Here is a 25,978-nt window from a genome sequence, read left to right as displayed (position 1 = left end):
GCATAAGACCTAAAACATTCTTGTATTTGCTAATGTTAACATTAGTATGCTTTAATTTTCTGAAAATTTCACATTTATATTTGTAGTTGAACCTGCTCCTCAATACAGTTTTTTTACTGCCCTGTTGTGCTATAATTTGTACCACATTAAAATAAGACAGAGCATAAAATGTTTTATTTTATGTGGAACAATGAGAATATCAAAAATGGTTGATTTTCCTAGAGAGATTTGAAGACTCAAATTATAATAATATAATAAAAATAAAAATCATGCCACATAATTTTGTGTTATGATGATAATTAGATTAGCCCTCAATATATCACTTGGTCTTTTGCTGTGAAGTAAACATGGTTATATATGAAAGGGATGAATCTGACTAAATGTCTTCCACACAGGCTTCTGGGCCTTTGATACATTTTACTATTCCTGAAATAAGTATTACAGTCTTATGGGATGAGATTTAATAGGAGAATAGTTCTTGACACCCAACATTCTTCAAAACCATTGCACAACTAGTGTTTAAATATAATAGAATTAAAGTTGTATACCAGGGAGTGAATGGGCTCAGATATAAGAGCTCTTTCTTAATAGCACCCAGCTGTGTGATAAGAAGTACTTCAGTTGAAACTAAGTTAAACATTAAACATGTAATTACTTCTGTTTTGGATTCCTCAGTGGTATTAATTTTGTGAAGATGTTCTTTCTTGTTTTCTATAGAATACTTTTAAAGAGATTTTTCAAAACCAAAATGTGTATTAACCCTGGGCAGGTGGCTATAGCTCAGTGGTAGGGTGCATGCTTAGAATGCTTGAGGTCTTAAAAAAGAAAAAAAAAAAGAAAAAGAAAAAGAAATGTATTAACCCTTAGTCATGGATTTGTGAAAGGAGCACTGGAAATCACTAAGAAACCATTGTCTCTAATAGCTGAGGGTCCAAATATTCATTATTTAGGTAACAAACTACCTAAACAGTAAGAAACTCAAGCCCAGTCTTCATTCATTAAGTTTACCTATTCTAATAATTTAATCTTCATTTCTTAATCTCCATGTGTAGAAATAAAATCCCTGATATCCTTGACCCAAATAAAATATACACAGTTTTTTATGACAACACTCATTTTATTTTTATGATCCATTAATTTAATATAATTTTATCATAATGAGTTTAGGACTTAGCTAATTCATCATCAAGGCAATTAGTTCCTTACTCACATACAGTGTATGTGCTTACTGAGAGTAACCTCTGCACTAGCATGATGGCGATTCACACACCCACCAGCCTTGCCACCCAGTCTCCCTGCCTTGTTGCCCTGAGAGGCAGTTTAGAATGGCAACCAGAAGCTTTGGCTCTGGAGTACAGACTACCTGCGTTCAGAATACCTGTGTTTGTATCCTGGTGCCAAACACTCACTGATTTTCCTGACCATCAGCAAGTTATTTGTCCTCTTCCCCTCAGTTTTCTCCTGTGCTAAATGGAGACAAAGACAGTACTACAACTCACACTATAGCCACATGGATTTAATAAGAATTTGGGGCAATATATTTAGGACAACATATTAGCACACATTAGGTTTCTTAATAAATGTTGACTATTATTACCTGCTTGCAGTTGTCTTCTGAAAGATTTGGGTGTTCAGTAGACTAAACAAAGCAGATAAAAGCAGCAAATCGGGATGAAAATGGAATATGGAAAATAAGGAAATTCCTTCCATAAGACATCTGAGAAAAACTAATTATCATAGGGAGGCAATTAATTTGACTTTAAACAATGTTCTGCTAAAAAAAATGTTATGAGTAAATGGTAGTTAGAGATTTTAGTCTAGCATAGGCTTCATGTAGAGTATATTCTCAAATTTCACTTGGTTAATAATATTATGTAATCTGAGCTAATTATTGAGATACAATCACATAACAGTAACAGATACTACAGATAGCGAACTAGTTCATGAATCCTTGAGGTGTTTTCCAGAGCTGATATTTTGGGGGCCCATGTGTCTGCCATGAATTGGGTCATCAATATGTTTCATTCTAATTTTTCAAAGTGTAGAATAGAAAGTCATTTTTTCTAAACAATTTATATGTGTTCTAGTTAGATTTACTATAAAAATAGCAGTTACATGTTGTAGTCTAGAAACAAAATACAATGCTGATGTTAATTGTTCTTTCACTTTTTTATTGAGTGAAATCATTTCAGTGATGGTAGCTGTGGGGGCAATAGATTTGCTATTTATCACTCGCATTCTGGTATTGCATTCAACATCCTCTAACTCTCCATTAATTTTATATCAAATTTACATTTTAATTGTTTACAAAGTGCATCTATTTTCAGACATTTATTACTTAAGACGTTTTGGCATTTTTAAAGCAACAGTTTACTCAGCAAAGTAAGTTGCCATTTCTTAATTGAAGACGAATTGTATTTACATACAGTTAATCCCATTTGATCATTCTCTCTAAATCTAGTGGTAATTTTCAAAAGGTTGGGCAGTTGTTTCAGAACAGCTCCCTTTCCTCTTGGAACTTATCTTCTATCTCACTTTTTAGCCTGAAGTTCTTTCAGCTGTGTTATAGTTTTCTGCTTAGTTGAGTCTGTTAAAAACAACTGATTAATTTTTATAAAATCATATTGGTTTTTGTCAAGTTAATTTTTAGTTGACCTTTCTTTAAATATTCTGCTTTATTTATATCTTGTATCTCCACATACTGAATAGCTATGGATCTATAAATAGCTATGGACCTAAATCTACAAAATCCATCCAACATCATGTGAATGAGTAGGACATTAAGTGAAAATTATTTTATAGAAGATATTGCACTTTATTTTGTAGTTTTTATATGGGGATTGCCTTAGTTGCTTACAATGTAAGATCTTTCTAGGATCTCTTTCCAAATGTAAAGTCCTTTCCAGGGCTTGTAATACTCTGCATAACTTTACCCATAGCTACCACTTTCACTCATTTTCTTCCTTTTTCTCTTTCTTTCCAGGATCTAGAAGAGTGCCTGGTGGACAGCAGATACATGTTATTAAGTTAGGAAAATGAATTAATTCCTTCATATATTTTCATTTGTCTCCTCAAATGAGGAAAAGAAGTCAGCATAGTTTACATCAAGGAGATCTCCTTACTCTGTGATATATCTTTCAACTTACTTAAAATATTGATATTTAATAATTAGTACCTCTTTATGAAAACCCCCAATATAACTACTGCATTTAATAACAGTAATGTTATTACTCAGAAGAGTAATTTACTATCATACTTTTGTTATTATTGAAGTGTAAATGTGAAAGGAAACAAAACAACCTCACAGCTTTAGGAAAGGCTAAGACACTCAGATTTCAGAAGACCTCTCCTAAATGAGTTTCTAACTGTCTTTATTAAGTGCATAAAATAAGTATATTTAGGTCCATTCTCAATATAGATTAGTTTATCGTCAAATTCAATCGTGTATCAACTTTTTATCCCCAAAGGGCACAAATACTTAAATTCTTATCCTCAACCACATCTTTCCTCTCTTTTCAAGATTATGTTTACTCCTACAGCCAATTTCTAAATAGTTGCAAATATTATACAAATTCTATCTCCCATGCTACTATAAGAGTAAACAATGCCTGTTTGGACCACGTGCCCATGTGTCTGAATATACGTGACATAAAAGTTAATAAAATGATGATGAGTAATCTTTTAGCATATAAAATATATTTAATAGGATGGATGCCTGTAAACCTGCCTATGAATCAGATGGCAGTATAATCTTAATATTGGCAAAAGTGAAAAGCAAAGTTATGGCTTTATGCTAATATTATGTATTTGGTGGCTGCAAGAAATAACTATTGTAAGATTAATGTGAACAGAGCAGAAGCCAGTCCCTTTCAATGAATGATTCCAAACATAAACACCCTTCCTTTTTACTGGTATAGAAAATAGCAAAATCCTTCAAAATTGTGGAAAGCAACTTTTTCTTTCAAAGTTGAAACAAAATAAGTGGTAGCATAGAAAAGTGGGAATTTGCTCTTCTAGACACTTTTTAATTTATTTGGGTTAACATACAGTATAAATATAAATTGTTTATAGTGAGCAACAATCTAGATCACTTAATTTAATATGTAATCATTTCCCAAATTAAAGGTACCAGAACACATATTTTAGTCTTGGCCTAATAAAGCACAAAGCAGAAAATGGCACATATTAATTACTTTTATGCATCTAATGATGTAAGTTCTTTTTTTAGAGAGACAGGGAACTGGACAAAAATCTTAATTGAAAGTAAATACTAACTAGTCTTACTGACAAAAGATTTCATAATATCTATAAATGGTCCACAGAATATATAAAAAGTACTGCCCATTTTTATTGGACAGTAATCACGAGTTCCAACACGTGATACTTTGATGCTGTTTGCTTGTTATGTAGTTGCACTTCTTACTCAGAAATGTTTGAAGTATCAGTTAGCTTTAGTCTTCCAAGAAAAAGACTGAATGGAGCGTAAATTTGTAATTTAGTCCATACACTTTCATTTCAGGTCCTTTTCCTCCCTCTGGTCTTTCTCCCCTCCATTGTAGACAGTTAAAGTCAAGAACTAATAGAGTGACATTTGTTTAAATACTAATAGCCATGGATTCTCTAGTCAGATAACATTTTAAAATATTTTGCTAGATAATCTAATGCTTTAACACAGTGGTCTTCAGACTTTATCACTGGAGTTATAGTAAGTCACACCACAGAGTACATAGTTGTGGATAGATTTATAACATCATCTTCCATATTTATTCTTTCCTAAAACTGCTCTACCTAAGGAACACCTATGCTAGAGATATCTTGACCATTCTCTTTTTCTGTCTTCTCTTTCATAATCTCCTTTCTCTAATCTCAACAACAACAAAAGGCATATTCTTACATGTCTTTAAAATTACTATGATGCATTTCCCAGAGTTGTATAAAATTCCATAGTGCACAACAGAAAGATAAATTGAAATTTGTATGTATAACTAAGGCACCAAAAAGCCAGGTTAGAGTTCTGTCTTTATCTTATTATCTATTCCCTAAGGGCATCATTGTATTTCATGGAGTGCATTAAAATATAGAAATTGTATGGTAGATGGTGGCAAATGTGGGGGTACCTAAAATATAGATCTTTCACTTTGACCAGTTCATGAGTATTTCCTATCATAGCCAGTTAGTTATTTTATACACTATTCCAGCAAAGAGAATATCAAATATAATCATGATTTGCTCTCAGCGACCTCCTAGGAATATGATTGGTGAGGGGATTTACAAAACCTTGGAGATTTTCTCTCTAAACATGAGAATGCTGCGATGACTAGGCTCTTAAGTAGCTTTATTAGATACTCACTGTTTTAAATCTATTATACATTGGGAACTATTTGGCTGCAAAAAAACTGAATTCAGATTACCGTGTGTTTTTGATATGGTAAATATGATTAAATATAGGACTTTAAATTTGGATCTTTATAATGTGCGTTTAGAAATAAGATGGTGTTAAAGTGAATGCTGTTAACATATTTCTTTAATTGAAAAAGGAAGTAAAATTTTTTCTGAGAGGAAGTATAATTTGAGTCTTTTGAGAAGGAAAACTGGCCTTTCTCATTATGTGATGTCAGACTTTTTTTTCGCTTTTGCAGCAAAGTCTGCTGTCCATTCACTTCCTTTACAGGATGAGGGTGGATAGGTCTTGGAAATGCAAAAAGCAGGTTACCCAGTCTGTTTTCTTTGTGAACATACTAATAGCAGATCTTGTGACATATAAAATGAACATATATTATTAGCAAGAGAACTCTAAACTATGGAATTTTAGCAGAATATTCCTGGTTGTCATCTAGGATTGCTCATGACAAACTAGCAATCCATGGATTTATAGGACAGAAGCTCTCTGGGAAAATGTCTTATTAATTATATGTACTATCTGAGTATAAAATGGAAATGTTGCATGAATCCAATGGTTATTAGTATGTAAGCAAAGTGACTGTAAACCCTCCTTATAAACTTCATACATTAATTTGTTACAGAAAATGTCAGATCCAGATGGAGTCTGGGGAGCTGTTCCAGGGGTTCAGGACATCCCCCTGCTTTATGCATGGGCAATTATTAGGAAAACTTGATACCACCTAAGACCTGTGATTCAGGTAAGTCTGATTTGACAATCCAGTTCTTTGGATTATCTCAGTTGGTTTCCAGTTCTTTGTTTAACAGTGTGGAGAAAAAGCTAATCAAATTTTCAGCTTATTGATCATTGAACATAATTTTTTCATGAAAAATCATCTGTGATTTTGGACATGCAACTCAGAAGTTGTTCAGAATAATTGAGGGACAATGTTATAAGAACACACCTTCTGCTATCAACTGCTTGTTTCTGTGAGCTGTGTTCCTCAGCACTTACATGTGCAGAAATCAAAACGGTAATCAGCTTTAAGCTTGGAAATGTAACAGATGATGAGACCCCATCTTTACTCCTCAGGTACACAATTTAAGGTACAAGCAAACAAAAACTGGTACACTTTCAAGCAGACAGCTATTTTGTTGTTATTGTTGTTGGTTGTTTATCTCTGGAGCGAATGCAAATTACCCCTGTTTAATTCCAGCCTTCAATTCTCAAAAGACTTTGAAATCAGCTCTTATAAGCCCAGGTCTAAATCTCTCCTGGAATTTGTATAACTTTCCTTGGTACAAAACAGACTTTTACTGAAATATACAATTAATTTTCTTATCAAATGTTAGTTAGTACTTTTAAAAATAATAAATCCATTTTATAAATTTTAACTAAATATACTTTACATGCATGACTTTAATGGCTGAATAACATACTATCAAAAAATAAACCAAAATGTATTTCAGTATTCTGTGACTAATAATGTACTCCATTTTTATATAAGTTGTTGTCTAAATTTATTTATTTAAAAATAGTGTCCCCGGGTCAGGAACTTTGTATACATTACTATGCTGACAAGTGACAAAAATGCCCATCTTTCTACATTCTCCACATCATTTAATACGATTTAAAAGTGTTTTCTACCTTGATAGGTGAAAAATTTTAATTTGCCTTTCTTTGATTATTTAGAGGTTGAATGTTTTTTTCATTTTTTTGGCATATGAAATTTTTCCTTCCATGAATTGTTGAGAAACATAATCCTGATAGTTAAACGTGCTCCTCATTTTATCCATTCTCCATTTCCCCAATAATCAAAAATATAAAACTAGCTCTTTATGATCATCGTAATGAACAGGATGTGAGGTCAGTCATTTCAGAACATGCACAGAGAACCTGCTCTCTATAAATGATTTTGTTTCAAGGAACTTCATTTCCCATTACATGGGAGAGGACTAATAACCAGTTCCTACCTGGGTACATGGAGATTTAAGGGTCCAGTGTAGCAGACGTGAATTTTCATTTGCCCTGAAAGATAACATATGCTCCTCTCACACAACTCTGCCAAATGCTTTTCATGTATCTCTGTTCTATTTCAAAAAAAGTATAACAAACCATTTATATACAACCAGCAGGAAATACAGTTTTTACTTGAAAACAATGGAAAAGTAAAAAAATAAAAGCTTCTCATCTCCCTAAGTGATCCTTCCAGAATCTGTCCTTATTGGTCCTGGAAATGTATCATCTCATGAATTACATATGAAAAATTTCAAAATACATTTGTAGTGGAAGCCAAAACTCTCCACACTTAAGAGCTGCTGATGTGGTATTATTTGTTGTTAGTTCTGCAAGCTGAGACCATGCATTTACATATTATTTGCATTTGCATCCCCCTTTTTTTTATTGATGTACAGTCAGTTATAATGTGTCAATTTCTAGTGTACAGCACAATGTCCCAGTCATGCATATACATACATATATTTGCTTTCATATTCTGTTTTATTAAAGATTATTACAAGATGTTGAATATAGTTCTCTGTGCTATACAGAAGAAACTTTTTTCCCTTTTTAATAATAATTAGCAATTCTGTTTCACAGTCAGCAGTAACACCAGTTTGCTGACATCAACATTAATTTCCAACAAAGTTTAGGCTATTATTCAGAGTGAAACATCATTGTAAACTACATTTAGCAAAAGGAATCTTTAAAGAGTAATTTTAGCAAAATTTTAACTACAAAAAATGTCTTATATTTGTAATTTGACTGAAATGTTGTCATCAGTTGGAAATTAACATAAGTTTCTTAAAGCAATATAAACTGTTTTGTAGGTATATTAAGTTTTGCTTATCTGATAAAGAGTAACTGAATTTTAAACCAGTATTTCTGGGCAAGAAGATTAAACAGTAGCAGAGAAAAGCCTTTTGGTATTGTGAGTTTTCTAAGCTACCCTTGTAAACAAAGATGGTAGGCAAAGTTAAATCATTGTTAGGAAGCTGTTTACACCAAGCTGACTATCTAATTTAAAAGGAAGCGTCCTTAGGGAATAGGATTAGCCTGCACCTGGTAAGAGCTGAGCCTGAATACCTCAAAAGTAAAAGTGAGTGACTCGGAAAACACACCCTATAGGGAAAAACACAGATATTGATAGCAAGAAGAGAGAACATGCTTGACATTGGGCATGTGGATAAATAACTTAAGAGGTTTCTTAAATAATAATTTAAGAGGTTTGAAGACAGGGTGAGATATATTCAAGGCCAAGTAGATTCATATTAATTCAAATTACATCTTCTGAACACCTATCATGAGCCAGATATTGTGGTAAAGACTCTCATATGCATTTTCTCATTTTCATATCAATTTAACTCCGAGAGGAGAATCTTAAGTATTAGATTTGGGCAAAAATGTAACACCATATCAGGATTGATCTTTCATATCTTCAATTGGTTCTAGAAAAACTATTTTAAATGAAAAATACTTCTAGGATAAAGGGAAGTCTATTTCTGTTGTCAGATAGTACGGAGGCAATTCTCAATCGAGTCGAGTGAGAGGTGATGCACTGTTTAAAATCAGAGCCACACCAGAGAAGAACAGAGACGTACATTGATAAAACAAGCAGCAGGTGGTATTTTGGATTCCATTCCTTAGTGTGCATTTGTGAAACTGTTATCCTTGGACTTGCATGAAGTGAGTAAATTCTAAGGTTTTCTTCAAATCTAATAGTATAGCAACTGATAGAACACTGCAATATCCCTGGCTCAAAATCAAAGCAATAATAGATATATTCCTTGTCAACAGCAGATTGCACCGGATGGGCTGGGTTGAACCTAGGAGACAGTTCACCAGAGAGATGAATGACCAATGTGTAATCAACTCCAAGCAGAGCCACAATAGTTTAATGCTAGCCCCTGTAGTTATAGTAGTCTGTGTGCAAAGGAAAAAGAAAACAGATGAGCAAGGAGAATTGCATACACATGAAAAGAAAATCAGATTAGAATGATTGTATAGCTCTTTGGTTAGACCAGGCTTGCCATGCCTCAATCCAATTCATTTACACCCGAATATACTTTCTCCCCTTGGGTTCCAACACACACTGCCCTAACTCTTTTTGAATGGAGTTTCTTTTTTCTTCATCCCCAAAAGATCCTGGCTACAAGCTCATTCATTAAACAAACTCTCAATCTCGTATCGGTACATTAACATATCAAATTATCAAATGTCTTAACATTACAAAGCTTCAATAACAGTTGGAAAATTGTTACTCTTCATTTTTTACATCACAAAATAGATATATGGGGCCAGTTGGACTGATCAGTGTTGCTCGTTGGTGAAAAGTCTTTTGTTACTAACTTCCCAGTTTTTGATTGCTAAATCTTTGTTACAGGGCAAACCTTGTTTAATCTTCAACAGATTAACACTTTAGGAGAGTATTGTTTGTTTTATACTTTTCCTGAACTTCAAGTTCAGAAGGCTGATTGAGTTTTGTACCATTGGAATCAGTATAGTTCATCTAGAATTTGTGGCTGTTTTAAGGATACTTTGCTCAATTTAGATACTCAAGTTCTCCACTAATTTTCCTAAGAAATTTTCATTTAATATTTAAAATATCAGAAACTACGTATCTGGATTTATTTCTCCCAACATCTGAATAGGTTAGTTCCTTCTGAGAGTCTATCCTTATGCCAAAAATGTAGTTTTCATCTTTGAATCTGAAGCTAATATAACTTGGGACAACCTGTGAAGTATTTAGCGTTACTGAACTAATATTTAAATTTTCTTTCACAAGCCACTTAACTCTTCTGCTAAACTGGCATGAGTTATATCTTTATTTATATATTATAGAAACTTTCTTGCTATTTGAGATACGAACAGTGCACACTCACTGCTGGAGTTTTTCTAAGCCATTAAAATGTCAGTGTAAGTGGATATCAAAATTGGAATTTCAACTTAGGCATCAAGAGGCAATAATTGCCACAGAAGGTGCCAGGTCCGTATTACAAAGAAAATGAAAAAAAGATTTGGAGCCAAGATTCTAAGGAACCCCTTGAGCAAGAGCATAACAAAAGGCGTCAGGTCTGGAGAAGGGAAAGATTTTGTAATAGGTTTTTTGGTGTGTGAATATCATTCTTTTCTGTGTATGTAAAGTGCTTCAAATGAAGGTTGTCATGCTTTGAATAAAGGTTGAAATATTGATTAATATCTTATACTAAACACTTCAAATATCTAAATTGAGACTATGTCTTATCACCTGTGATAAATCTAGAACCATCTGTCACAATAGATTCAGCAAAAAAATCATAGAACTCGACATATTTTCATCCAGTGGGAGGAAAAAAATAGCTTTCTCACTGAATAACATTAGAAAACATGTGTTTTATTTACATCCACAAGGTGTACATTTCAACATATTGGCTACACCAATTTTTATTTAGCCAAAATATGCTGTTGGAAAGTTACCTCTTGTGTTTCACACATCAGGTGATCAGGAGAGGTCATTAAAAGCAAAATAAAACAAAGCAAAATTTAAAAAGGACTGTAGTGTTAAGATGATTACTCTTTCTGGAAACCATAATTTTTCAGAGTATTTTATTTTGTGATTTATAGAACTGGTGAGAGGTGTTCCCTAAATATCAATAATTTTTTGAAGTGACTTGCTCTTTTTTAAAGCCCAAGGTAGTTGTGTGAAGCAGAGTATTTTAATGCAATATATGGGACCTCTGAATCAAAGCAATAAAATCATTCAAAGAGGTGATGAGAAATGAGTTCAGGTTGGGACTTAGATTTTGAAAACAGCAAAAGAAATAAGAGAAAAGCAACATTTTAATTTTTAATTCTATTAATATCTAAGGATAAGATGTTTGTGTTAATCCTGACAAGAGTATAATCTTTTAAAAAGGCAGTTGGCTGTGGTGAGGAGAACTAAAACCTTCCTGGAAAATTGAGTAAGAATTAATTGGCTAGAATTCTTTTTAAAGCATTATAAATGAAGAAGAGTGGCTTCTTTGTATGTTCCAAGGAGAGCCAACAGGAGAAATTTAACTATATTTCTGTGGGGAACTGAAGAAAATGGAAACTAGAACAACTCCTATATTTCTAATCCATGAGAAAAGAGAATGAGAAAGAAAGGACAGGGAATAAAATCAAGCACTGAGAGGTTATGAAGGCAAGTCAGTGAGAGCAGCCCAGGTAGTCTTTATAGTTAAGACCCGTCAGTCAACAGAAAAAGAGGCAGAAGGAGAGAGCAGCTGCCACCGCTAGAAAAGAATGTTCTAGCGCTAAGAGACAATTACCGAGATGCTGTTTTCATTTCGCTGAATATGTCACTCATTCAACAAGCCATTTTAACAACCCATGGTTGATTTTATATGTGTTGGAATTGATATAACCAAATTGATGGAAGAAATAGACAACAATAAAAACAGTGTCCATTTATCAAGTTTGCCATCATTAAAACATCTCCATGTAGCTTAACACCATAATTGACAACAGAGATCTGAGAAGTTGTAGTTAATTAGAGAACCGCCCCAGTAATAAAATGCAAGTGAGCTATTGACATCTGCATACCATTATATTTGAGAAATAGAGTCACATAAGTTCAGGGCAATTAACATTTTATATTTAACTTCCGGATTACATAGCCTGATTACATTACATTACTGGATTCATAGAGTTCCCCTCCCTTCTTCTCCTTTTATTTTTTGCTGTTGATGACTACTTCTCAATCATTTTACTTAATGTCAATAGGTCCATCAAAGTGTGGGAGGAGGAAAACAGAGACACTGTAAAACTTAAACCAGTTAGGATTTGCAGTTGCTAGTGGTACCATTAAGAGCTTACACAGAAGGAAAGATTGAAAACACTTTCTACAATTACATTGTGCTTTTTACTTTCTCATGCAATTTTTGTCTCTCTCTCTCATGTAATTAAGAAGTAGCCATTCCTGATAAGCAAAAATTCTTGTCCTTTACAAACAATAGGAACTATTAGCTTTTTAAGTATTAGCTAAGTGGGACTCTTCCAGCTTTAGTCTGTGGAAATACTTCCTTTTTACTACGCTGTGCTTACTTAAATGTAAAAAGCCCAGCTATTTCTGTAAAGTAGGACAGAGCTTATTCCATTCCTTCCATGGGCATTAGTTTTGAAATCTATGCAGTTGAATTTGTAAAATTGTCTTCAATTAATCTGCAATGTAAAATTGTAAAATTAATTTATTTTATTATATTTTTTGTCTAAATATCTAAAAAACATAGTCTTACCATCTGAAAATATATTTCCCTTTACAATACTACCTTCTTCAACCTTGCTTCCTAGTGACAGCCAGCCACTATTAACAATCTAGTTAGTAATTTACCAGAATATTTTCCATGAACACATAGACATACAATTTATTCTAGCTATATTTAACCAGCTTATCGAGGAGTCGCCATCCTTTCAATAACTAACATAATGTAGTTTTAGTTTTATGGCTTCGATCTTCATAAACAATGTGTTTAAGTATTCTCTCTCAGCTACCTCTCCCCTTAAATTCTCTACTTTTATTTATTAAAGTTATTTCAATATTCAGTATATTTTAGGATTTTAATATCTTACTTAGTTCAACAGTCTTCCTCTCTCTAGCAGTTCTCTCTTGTACTTTCTTTTCTTTTTGTGGGGGAAGGGAGGGGTCGGAGGAATTAGAATTGGATGGCGGAAGAGACAGTGGTCTCTCTTTCACTCCCTGGCCACAACCCTCTGGGTCTGGACCCTCTGGGCATGAGACAAGGAGGAGGAAAAGTGGAGACTAGTGTTTTACTGACGAATGTGGACTCCCCTCCAGTGGTGGGGAAGTCTCCAGGCTCATGTCGATTTGTTCTATTTCCATCAGTTTCTCCCCATTGCTGGTGGCCTCTGGTGTGTGATTTCTGAGTTCACAACATGTATGACTTCTTGAAGTAGACTTTAGCTTCACTCCCAGTCCTAGATGTCATATAGAAACACCTGAAGGAGAACATTGCGTCTCCCTTTTGGCCCTGATCAGCATCCTATACTTTGTACAGAGCATGACCTCCCTGGGTACCAATAGCTCTTACCCCTACTCTGGGCCCCATATGCCTTTACAAGACTCTTTTTATTCTCCAAGTAGTGCAGAGACAGGACATGGGAGTCTGCTGCCCTCATTTCAGGCATACTGTCCCAAAGATCTTTTCCAATCTGTTGGTGGCTACTCTCAAAAGCCTCTACCTTCAGAAACTTGACGTAAGATGTGATCTTGAGCCTAAAAAAAATCATACTTCCTCCCAAACTCCAAGAACACAGATCTAGTTTTTTTGCAGAAACTTTGTCACCACATTTCACTGTTTTGGTTGCAGTAGAGAGGCCTGAATTTTAATAATTGTGCAAACCTGCAGTGGGAAAGAAAATGTTCCTCTCTTTCTAGAAAACCACTCTCAGTTTCTACCAGCCAGTTTCTTAGAGCTGCCCCTTCATTTGGCTTCAAGTGAAGTGGGATTCAAATCCTCTCTCCTGCTGAGAGGGAATGACGTCACCTCTCACCCCTAACACGCATCATGACTAACACCACTCTCCCATAAAGCCCTGGTCCCTCCTGCTCTCTCCTCTTCCCAGTCCTCTCCTTATATAGTAGGGGTGGCAGAGTGCAAGGGAAGGTTTTTGATTGGAGATACATTTTCAGAGTTCATTTTCTTTCTCTTTCCTCTTAGTAAGCCCAAGGAAGAGGTCTGGCCCTAGCCATCATTTGGGGGGCAATAGGAAATGATCCTTTTGGTACAATGTTGCACAGATGTAAACACATTCACATACGTGCACACAAAGTGCAATAGCATATAACTATGCTGTCCACCTTGTTGTGCAAATTGATGTTGTCTAACATTTTATCAATATTTCCTTCATTGTAAATAAAGTGCCATCATGTCCTATTAATATAATGAAACTACTATACCTTCAGTGTCTATATTTTGGCTTTGACCTTTCTGATCAGCTAACATTATTATAGCATACGTAGAATTTTACTTACATCTGTGCAATTGCACTTCTTTATTCTTTTTCAAGATAAATTCTAAGTTTCAAAATACTAAAAAAAATTTAAAGTGGAATAGCTTTGATTATATACATGAATTTAAAAAAATGGCATCAATATTGAATTAAATTGTACATGAAAGAATTGGCTTTTTTTACATTTTTCAGTTCTCTCTTATAATCCCTATTAAATTTTTATGTATTCTTTTTCTGCAAAATCAATGCATATTTTGTTTTAATTTTATTCCAATGTTTTTGTATGCTTTTTAAAAATAAGATTATTTTCAGTATAATATTATTATAAATATGTAAGAAAACTATTTCTGTGGAGCTGAAAAATTAAAATGCTCATGAATGAAACTCTGAAATTAGTCTTTTTCATAATAGTTTGAATTTGACAGCTTTAAAACTTTCAGCTTTACTAGGTAGCCTATATTTTCTATTTTTAATTCTTTTAGACCATTTTTTCCCCTGTGGGAGCATTATGTTTTGAATTGTTTGTTTTTGAATTGTACATAGTATTTTCATATAATAATATCTATTCTACCTTCAACTTCAGTTCAGCTGTGTCATTTATTTTTCTATTTAATGGTTAAATACTGAAGAAGCTGGGTTAAAGTTTTTAATATTTTCTAAGAGTTCAGTGTTTCACTATACATGTTAATGACATAGAACTACGTTTCTCAAATAATAAAAACTTTATTTAATAGATTTATTCAGAGTCCACCTAGATTTATATTTATATTTTTATTTCAGATTTTCTTTAAAAGCCTGTGATGGATATATATTTTATCCTATATTTACCTAATTTGGGGGTCTTTGTGGAAGCAGTGTTTGTCTGAATTTTGGTGTTTTTAAAAACTTTAATGATGGATTTAAATAATTTAAATTTATCACCACAACTTACTTTAACTATTGGTTTATTTTCCACTCATTAGATAGCCAGTTTCTTGAGGACTGGAATTATATAGCTTGTCTGAATATCCTCAAATACTAGTAAAAATTTTGGTCCATAGGCCATACTAAACAAATAATTCTCAGTGAATGAATGAATCTCCTCTATCTCTTCATTTTTTATTCGTCAACTTATACTATGATCCCAGGTTGTGTCAAAATAGTTCATTTTAGTCCTCAAAACTCACAATTTCACATTGTGTTTAATAGCAACTAGTTTATAAAATAAATAAATAAGAAATTAAATACACTTCTAGTGTGTATGAATGGTAAATTGGTAATGCCAGACTCCTCAGAGTGTCTTATAAACTAGTGCAGAAACTTGATTTACTTTTAGAAATGTAATCTTTAAATTTTTCTGAAATCTTTGACCAAATCACAAGAAGCAATGTTTACTTGGAATAAATTATAGGAGTAGTTATTATTCATTCAGAGAATAATCTCACTCAGCTGTTGAGAAGAATTTTGAGGAGGCAAATCCCTTTTTGGGATAAATTGCAAAACATAATAAATTCTGTTGAAAATCAATACTCTGGAAGTTCTGAAATAGTCTTTAGAGATGAATTATTTTGACCTGCATTTAAATTAAATCTTTAAAATTATTTTCACAGTAATTATAAGGTTACATGCAGAGTTATTCTGAATCACATATATTAAATTTTAGTTCTCTAGGCATTTTGGAGGTAGTAAAAATGTACCTGTATAAATTACTTGATTAAAAGATCAGTAGAAGTTAAAGAAATATGAACTGTAGGACATTTTTCAATCAATGCAATGACTGGAAATAAACCAACATATTGCCTTGAAGACAGATCTCAGTATGCTTTATTATTCTGTACAAATTAGTAATACATTGAAATCTAAAGCTTTTAATATATAAAATGAGGATAATATACATTACATGTTTAAAGTAGTTGTGAGGTGAGAATGCAATTGTGAATTTAAAGAAAATGAAAGTTGTGCCTGGATTTCATAAATATTATTATGACCAGGACTGGGGTCCAGAACAGTCACCAAACCCTCAGAAAGGAAGGGGAAGAAATCACGAGTATTCCCACTCACACGTACCTCACGTATTCTCAATGACCTGGTGAAAAGAATTCATGGAGAAACAGTGGTGCCCATCACCATGTCCTTAGCGTCCTCCTGACTCTGATCTTTGATTTTTAGGGCAAATTATTTTACTTTTCATGCTTAGGCATGAGTAAGTGTCTTTCTCTTTTTCCCCCTTAGTTTGGAAAAAATAAGGTGATATTATGAAAAACAATCAAAAAAGAATTAACTGAGGAAATTAAGCCCCCCCCCCCAAAAAAAAAGAGAGAGAGAGAGCTAACAAAAAGATTATGAAACAAAACATAAATCTACAATGGCTTTCTGATGATAAAAGAGTTAATATTATTCACAAATCTGAGTTTCATTCATTCTTGTTCTATAGTCTGGTCTTTGCCAAGAAAATTTTCTTTTCATATGTGTAAATAATTATTCCTATTCATTTCATTTTTTTCTCTGCATATTCTCCTGGAGTGGACCAACATGAGTTAATTAGACTGCTGATATTTTCAGGATGTCATGGACAATAGAATGTTATTCCTTAACTCATATTCAGAGACTTTAACTATCTCAGACAGAAATCCCACAACAGACCCTTTCACAAATTACTGAGTAAATTAATACTTAAGTGATATATTAGTGATTATGTATGAAAATATCACTAGTGAATTATGTTTATCTAGAATGGACAATGTTTTATATTGTAAATGTGCAAGTTTACTACTATGTTATCTTACCCTTTCTATTGATTACAATTTGTAACATTTCTAAATCTATATCAAAATCTGAAGATGTTTTATACTTGGTCCTTAATGAAAGATAATTCATGATTTACATTGAGAATGTTAAAATGTAACAATACATCCTCTTTCACTATCTAATTTCAACAAAATAATGGAAACATAATTACTCTGTTGTAATTTAATGAGTATATGAGAAGTGTCCCAATAATAAAAATGAGAAATATTTTTATATGCCATCCCAGGTGAAATTTTCTCTCAGAAAGAATGATAATTTCAAAGCAGAGCTACAAATACAGAGTTAATAATTCTAATAAATATAGTAAAGATAATGAATCAGAAGTAATAGGCATCTTTTCCTAGCCATATAGAAGGAATTGTTACTAGAATGAGTATCACATAATTTACTGTGCATTATAATGTGGGAGAACTTTTTAAGATATTTTTAAATGAAATGATGCTAGTATTTGAAGGAGATAAACAAAGGCATTTTATAATGAAAGTAAAATGTTTCCTTTATCATATTTGCATGAAATTTAAATATTCTGAAAATGTTATCAAATTAATATGCAGTTACTTCAAAAATGTTCCACACCTGAGGATTTATAGATTTACAAGCTATGCCTTATTATCATCATTTCTGTTCTTCATTTAAACCTCTTTCAAGAATTAAGACTAAGTTTCCCTTTGCCTATTTACAAAACTTTTCTCTCTTTCTAAATTCCTCTGCAACATAGTCTATTAGAAATGGGTAACAGCTTCAAAATACCCACCCCTTAGTACTCTGTTTATGTTAGCTCCAATGACTCAGCTCCCACCATTTTTCCTTAGGATGAGAATGTAAAATGTTTATTCTGAACCTATTTTATTTTTCACCCGTAAAGTTTGAGACAAGGTAGATCTTCCAGCTGGTGTTGTAATTAGTGTATAAAAGTAATACAACACAGCAAGATGTTTGTGGTTATCATGCTAGAATCATTCCCAAGAGGTATTTTGAGGAGAAGACACAGCTGTTACAGGGAAGAAGATGCCAAAAAAGAAAAAACAAAGATTTTATATATATCTTTTTTTGGGGAGGAAGACAAATGTGTTCTTACCATTACTGAAGAAAGAGTGCTTCAAATATGGATGGACAAATGGAGAAGCAACCTCAGTTCAAGAGTAGGTGACTGAGAAACTTTCATTTATTTATCCAGAAGGTAGTTTCAAAAATGGCTAAAATTATTTTGCTAAATGTATTAAAGCAATAATAAGATGTTTTAATTTTAGTTTGACAATAATATGAATTTATATATAACATTGTATTAATTTTTGACATTATTTTTATATTAATGATCCCAATTAACTAATAGGAAAATACTTATGTAATCTATAAAGTATATACCCTTCTAAAAATAATCCTGATTTAATGAATTCATTTTTTCTTATTATTTGAAAACACCAACACTACCTACAGTAAACACCACATAATCAACACTTTCTTTTGAAAAAAGTCTGCTCCTTTTATTCAGTTATTATTTAAGGCTTATAAGAGCAAAAACAAAACAAATGATTAAGTTTTGTACTCTTCCTAAATTCAGGATGCTGGTTAAAATAGAGTATTCTCTCTTCAACACTTTGCTAAAATTGTTTCAGAACGCAGTAAAATGGATGGTTGTTCTCTTCCTATCAGATCCCTCACGTTGGATATTGTGCTCTGATCTCATCTACTGCCTTGTTACTACACGTAAACAAATGCTGGGTGTTTAGCCACATCCAATATTTTGATCTTTTACTGGTAAATTTTCATAGATAATGTCTAATTTTATTTTGTGGTTGTTGTAGTACATGGACCTAATGAGCTCCGTACTAAGCAAATTATTAATAATAGTGCCCTGGAACTTGTGTGCTTCTTAAAAATATAATAGAAACTTGAAAGGTTATGGTCTTTATATGATATAAAATTAAGCATACATGTAATAAACCACCCTAATTTGGCTGTCATTATACACACACATACACAGACACACACACATATTTTTAAATCCATTTTGTTCACATAGCCTTAGGTTTACCAATTCTAAAAACGCATGAAGTTTGATTGTATTCTTAATCCAATAAGACAGTCTTTGAATTTTAGTAGGGAAATTTAATCCATTTATAATGGCTGTCATAAGTGTTACTTTGGTTGTCTATCATCTACTTTAAGTTTTCTATTTTCACTCTTTCCATTAACATGAAGTACATTTTATAGACTTTTAAAAATTTTTAAGGGAATAAATAATGTCTCTCTTTTTACTAGTAATTACCTTTAAGTCTGAAATACATTGTATAATTATCATGGCAGAAAGATTAAATAAGTATAGAATACCTAAAATTCACTGCTTCCAAGACCTTTCCTCCATTTTCCAATCTGTTTCATTTCCAGTGACTCAATATGCCAATAACTATTCAATTCCAATCAAAATCACATTTCATTGTTGAGAATTATAATGTCCCAAGTAACTTAGAGCAGACAGAGCATTATGATGGAACTGAGAAGAAGAGAAATTATCCTGATCACCTCTGGCAGACCTTTCCATGCATTAGAGATATGGTTTTCCTCCCTTAAACGATGACTAGTCTAGGTTTCTAAAGTAGAAATGCTAAGTATGGGTGAAGTCCCATGAGTTCTAAAGGCCTTAGTGTTTTGCTTAATTTGCTTTATCAGTGGGAATCTTGATGTCTGGCAGATTGTTGATTAATATTTCAATTTGTCTGCTACAGTTTTACATTTTTTCCCACCTCCTATATGTAATGTAATGAGAAGTTAGGGGATGTCAAATTGGACAAGACTAGCTAGCTACCACCTTAACTCTAAAATTTGGAGGAACTTTTTAAAGAGTAGTATGTGGTTCTAACACTTAGAAATTTACAATGTAATCTGTATATATAAAATACGTTTTAACACTCTTGTCAGACATTAGATAAATTATTACAGTAAGGCAATGACTATCCTCCAAGGAAAGGGGGATTTATTTTCTTGAATATACCATTGATCTTCACTTAATATGTGCATCTCTGAAAGACTGGAACTTTCCATTTTTCTGGCAATTCTCTAGATTTTAAGTGCTTTGAATATGAAGGTCATTCATTGGTTTTTTGCTTCAGCTTTTTATCTGGTTATTTATTTTTTCCAGCCCATCAGGTTCTGGACATCACCTTGGGCATTTATAGCCTGGGTTCCTGTGCTAGGAGCTGGGCCTGGGCCTCCTAATTGCCTGAATTATCTTCCATTTTTGCATCTGGGACAAAGTCAAGTCCACAGGCAAGGTGAGGTGTTCTGGCTCCTGGTAAGCTTTTTGGGGACCCTTACGTAGTACCTGGGGAACCTTACAGAAGAGGTAGCTCTGGAGAGCTCAAAGAAAGAGTAGTGGAGTAGAGATATATAGTGGGGACAGGAGAGTTTCTTTCTGTGCTTACTAATAAGTGGTTAGAATGATTGGATAAATAGCTGTAATGGTTTGCTGACAATAATTGGAGAAATTTCTCCAAGTGATCATGTCAAGGACTTAATGAAATTATTCTCAGATGGATGGCAACTAACAAAGTCTCATAGCAACAAGAAGCTGTTCTCTGCTTATGAAATACCATGTCTTTGCTGTTGAAGAACATTTCTTATTTCCTAACCTTCAAAACAGACTCTTGATCAAGGGAATAGATCCTTATTTTATGAATAATCAGTTGACAACATGTTAGTTTGGAGAGATTATCACTTTTTGCCAAAGTCTATCCCATCTGCTCCACATTCTAATTACCAATAAAAGAAGGACCTAATTCACAATTGCATCATAAAAAAGTTAGATGTGATTTGAATGCATTTATTTGTTTTTTATTTAAAGAAGTTTCGATGATGCATCTGTTACACATTTTTTCAGTATTTTGACAGATCATAAGAAAGTACTCGAATAGGTATGTAGCTGGTAAATATGCCAACGTTTCCAAAGAGACAATTCCTATTAGTATATGAATGTTAAAAATCTGTGTAATTAACCATTAGATTAATGATTGAATAATGGAATTTTAATAGAATTAGTGGGCATTTTAAAATAGCATTTAAAAATGTTTAAATTCAAATTTCCTAAAAAATGACACAAGTAAATTTACAAGTGACTATATTTCAAGAGAAATCAATCAGTTTATATTAGGAGGTGGGACATTAGGGAGTAATTAGAATTAGATGAGGCTGTGAGACTAGAGCCCTCATGAATGGGATTAGTGCCCTTCTCAGAGTTAGAAAAGAGGTTGCTTCCTTTTTCTGCTCTGCCATGTGAAGATACAGGAGAAGTCAGGAGTCTACAATCCAAAAAAGAGTTCTCACCGGAACTTGACCATGCTGGCACCCTGACCTCAGATTTCCAGGCTCCAGAACTGTGAGAAATACATTTCTGTTGTTTATAAGCTACCCAGTTTATGGTACTTTGGTATAGCAGCCCAAGCTGACCAAGTCAGTGGGCATGTCAGTTTGGAGCATCCTGGAGCCACCTTGAGACACCATGAGGAGAAAAACAGCAGATCCCTGATGCCATCTGGTCTCTTGGACCAAGCCATGTTTGAGAAACAAATTTTCCCGGGACTTGTCAATTATATAATCCAGTAATTTTACTGATTATGCAGGTTTTATTTTAGTCTATTAGCTTGCAACTGAATGAGTCCTCATTAATCCTAGATTAAGTAAGCAAAATATTCAAGCCTTTAATACCAACCATTCATTTAAAGTTAGTAATACCTCAATAGGAGTTTAGGAGAAAATGTGAACAAACATTTATATTAATTTAATGTTCTTCACTTTCATACGGATTCATGCAAAAATAATATTATTATTGGGAACCACCATGTGATTATATTCTTGGTAATATATTGCGGGCTCTGAATGAGGTTCTTTTCATACATCATTTAATTTAAACTCTTCTATACAAAGTTCTCATTTTTATTTTTTAACTTTTTTTTGTTACTTAACTTATTTTACTTTAAAATATTTCAAATATAGATATAAAAAATATAAAAATATACTAAAATTCCTCTACCATTCAATTTTATGCCAGATTTGCTTCAAATATGTTTTAAACACAAATATAAATAAAACATATAAAATTAAGGGCTCTCTCTCCAGTCATCATGTCTGTTCATCTCTACCAAGTTGTAACCATTTTCACAAGTATCTGTCATTTCCATGTATGATTTTATACTTTGACCACATATTTATTACTGAATAGACTTTCCATAATTGGATTATTTGTCTTTAAACACTATAAAATTGCATCATACTGTGTTGACTCCACTGCATCTTAACCTGTTTTTTAACTCTTCAGTATATGTTGGAGATTTGTCTACACCTTAGTTTATTTCTTGAAAGTTGCCATAGAGATACCTATTTTGTACATGTGCCACAATTGATCTTTAACTACTTTTTGATGTCAGCATTACCTGTATGTTGAAAATTTATAAAAAGGATTATATAAGAAAGTAAAATTACAAGCCAAACTCATTAAATAATTAGATGTAAAATTCCTAAAGACAATATTTACCAGTATATGAATAGGAGCAAATATCATGGACAAGTTTTCTTGATTCTAGGAATACAAGATTGTCTTCATGTTTTCTAAAAACCAAAGTAATCTACGTTTTAGTAAAATAGAGAAGACAATCAGATTGTGTCAATAGATGAATAAAAAGCATTATATAAATTTTGTTATCCATTCTGGGAAAAAAATAAAACTTTACCTTTAGTTCTGCTTTATAGTATTTTACTTTCTGACATTGAGGCATACAAAATATAGAAATAAATTTTATAAAGGTTTTCATGCAAGAAATAAAAAGTTATTATTTTCAGAGAATATGATTATGTTCAGAAACTTTTTTTAAAGAAAAGTAAAATCGGTGACTAGGATTACAATGGCCTAAAAAGTTGCCAAGTACCAGATCAGTATTCAGAACTCATATATATTTCTGTATACCATCAACAAACATACAATAAATATACATGTACCATCTAAAATGTCTCTACCAAAATCAAATATATATGAACAAATCTAATAAATAATACCTAAGACATCTTCCAGAAAACTGTAAAGTAGAAAAGTAAAAAGAAAAGAAAAGAAAAGAAAAAAGGCTAATAAGTGAATGAAAGGAGATTCCTTAAACATGAACTGAAAGATGCTGGTCTCCATAGATTCGATGACATAATCCCAGTAAGAATCTCTAGGTCTTTTGTGCAGGTATGTGTGTAACTTGAAAAGCTCATTTTAAAATACACATTGAAAATCTATTGGCCGAGCACAGCAAAGACATTTGTGAAGTAGGTAAATGGGTAGTGATATAAGTTTGGCAAAGAGCTAAATGTAGCAGAATAGAGAGCTATGAAACAGCCCTGCATACAGATAGACAGTTGATTTATGATTGAGGGATTACTGCAGACAGTAGGGCAAGAACACGGCTGTCAATACATAGTGCTGGAAAATCAGACATCTGTGGAAAGGAAAAACAAAAACAACTTTATCCTTATTAGATACTAAATATCAAATCATGTCTGGTTGGAGGAGGGGGAAATTCATTTAAATGTAAAAGGAAAAGCTATTGAAATTCCATAAAATAATATTGGAGATTATTTTCATGACCTCTGGGTATGAAAAGGACTTCTTAAATAGGATCCAAAAAGCTCTTACCATAAAGGAAAAGGTGGATAAATTGGACTACATAGAAATTAAAAACTTATTTAAAAAGAAATCCTCCTTCTTAAGGAATGGAAAGATAAGCCAATGAATGGAAATATATATTTAGAATGCATGTATACTTGATATATAAACTACTGCTACTATATTTCCATTGAGAATAAAAAAAAAAAAAAACAGAAAAAATGGGTTAGAATCATGGCGGATACTTTACAAAATGGATATCCGAATGGTCACTAAGGATATGAAAAGATGCTCATCTTCATTAATAAGAAGGAAAATGAGAGTTAAAACTACAAGATACTTCTACAATATTCATGAGAATGAGTAAAATTAAAATGTCAGATGAAAGCCAAATGTTGGTAGGGATGTACAGCATTAGGAAATCACATTAAACTACTCGTATATGAGAAAGGTTTAACACTGTTTCCTATAGTTGAAGCTACACATGTTCTAAGTCAAAATCATACACTTAGATATGTAACCAGTAGCAATCCATGCACATATACACTAAGAATTGTCCAACAGCAGCAATATGCATAATCAGCATGAAATTTAATCATCCATCAATATTAAAATGGATAAACAGATTTTTAAATAAAATAGAATAATATTCAGCAAAGAAAATGAACATACATTAATATAGTTAAATCTCATAAAACAAATGTTGAACAGAAGAAGCCAGACAAAAAATGTAAATACTATGTGATTCTACATATTTAACATTCAGAATAAGGAGAAATTCAACTACACTGTTGTTAAAAAAGAGACAAAAGGGCTGAAAATGGAGTCACCTGGGCTAAGCCCATGTCACCTAATGGAGACTCACTACCTAACATAATTGCAGTTTCAGCCTCTCCTAGGAATGTAATCTTAACCAGTCTGTCTGGAATTACCTGATCAGCACTAGTGAGGTAATGTGCCTTATAGGCCCTTGTTATCTCCCAAAAGAAGGTGAATTTGCCTGAAATAATCCACTCTTTGCTAGAAGTTTCCTTTTCCCACCCCCTTCTGTCAATTAAAGCTTTTCATTTTGTGCAGCTCCTTGGAGCTCCTTTCTATTTGCTAAGATGGGATGCTGCCCAATTCATGAATCATTAAATAAAGCTAATTGGATCTTCACATTTAGGCTGTTAAATTTTGTTTTTTAAGTGGTTAGCCACATACTTAGTTGGTATCTAACAAACCAATTTATGTTATGAAGAGAAGTCAGGAAGCACTTCTGTAAAAGTCAGGATAGTGGTTACCTTAGGAGGGGAAGGGAGAGTTAAGTGGTTTAGACAGGACAAGATGAAGAATGGGTTTTTGAGGGTGTCGTTTACTATTTGTTCTCTTGATATGGGTAAAAATGACACGGGATTCATTTTGCGATAAACAAAGGACTAAAGCAAAGCAAAACAAAAAATACACAATCTAAAGCCGTATTCCTTACCAAAATATCCTTTAGGCTACCTGGACACTGAGAATCAAATAGGTATTTTAGATTAGAGTTCTCATGATCTAATATAATTTAGTGTTTTTTAAAAATACATATAGACACACACACATGATTAAACTGATGGTCTAAATGTCCCTCTCATTTACAACTTGTTAATGACCTGCTGAGTAGCAGCCTTGGGCAATCTTTAGATTTTACTAAATCATTCATTAAGAGAGGAAACTGTAAGTGAACAGCAGGAAGTAAATCGCCCTTAGTTAAAAATGAAAATGTGTTAATTTCATTTGACAAATAGAATTATTTTTGGCACTAAGCCACAAAATAAGAAACAGCTACAATTCCTACTGGGAACTTGAAATTAAAAGGAAAATAAGGTATTATGTACTTTGATGCTTCTGGATTTGAGACATCTTAATTGTGTCCAAATAATTATATTTAAAAGGGCTGACAAGTCCTTTATAAATAATTTTCAAGTAGTAAATAATTTTGAAAAGCAGAGGAGCTGTAGCAAAACAGCATATAACAATTTGAACTCCTTTTGTTAAGCAAAAGGAGGAACTTGATGAAGAAAATATGCCTCAGTGTATGGGTATCTCTCCTGAAGGTAAAACATTGACATTAAATCCTGTGTTTTCAAAGTACACGTTACTATTACATGCACTATACATTGCTGCAATGTGTTAGCATCCTGGAGCACTTCTGCTTGTCTCTCTGC

At 32.8% G+C, this 25,978-nt stretch overlaps 1 long non-coding RNA gene across 1 annotated transcript in view; it reads left to right on the top strand.

Annotated features, from left to right (window-relative positions):
• The first annotated feature begins 6,028 nt into the window (after positions 1-6,028).
• The window catches only part of LOC135321744 (uncharacterized), a 37,087-nt gene continuing 17,137 nt past the window's right edge, over positions 6,029-25,978 (top strand). Inside the window, exons 1-2 of the long non-coding RNA XR_010381780.1 lie at positions 6,029-6,140; positions 20,295-20,427. This is a non-coding gene — a long non-coding RNA (uncharacterized LOC135321744). The remainder of the gene's footprint in view (positions 6,141-20,294; positions 20,428-25,978) is intronic.

Source organism: Camelus dromedarius, chromosome 7 (assembly GCF_036321535.1).
Source record: "Camelus dromedarius isolate mCamDro1 chromosome 7, mCamDro1.pat, whole genome shotgun sequence".
NCBI classification, from domain to species: Eukaryota; Metazoa; Chordata; class Mammalia; order Artiodactyla; family Camelidae; genus Camelus; species Camelus dromedarius.
This window is presented reverse-complemented; position numbering and strand designations above follow the sequence as displayed.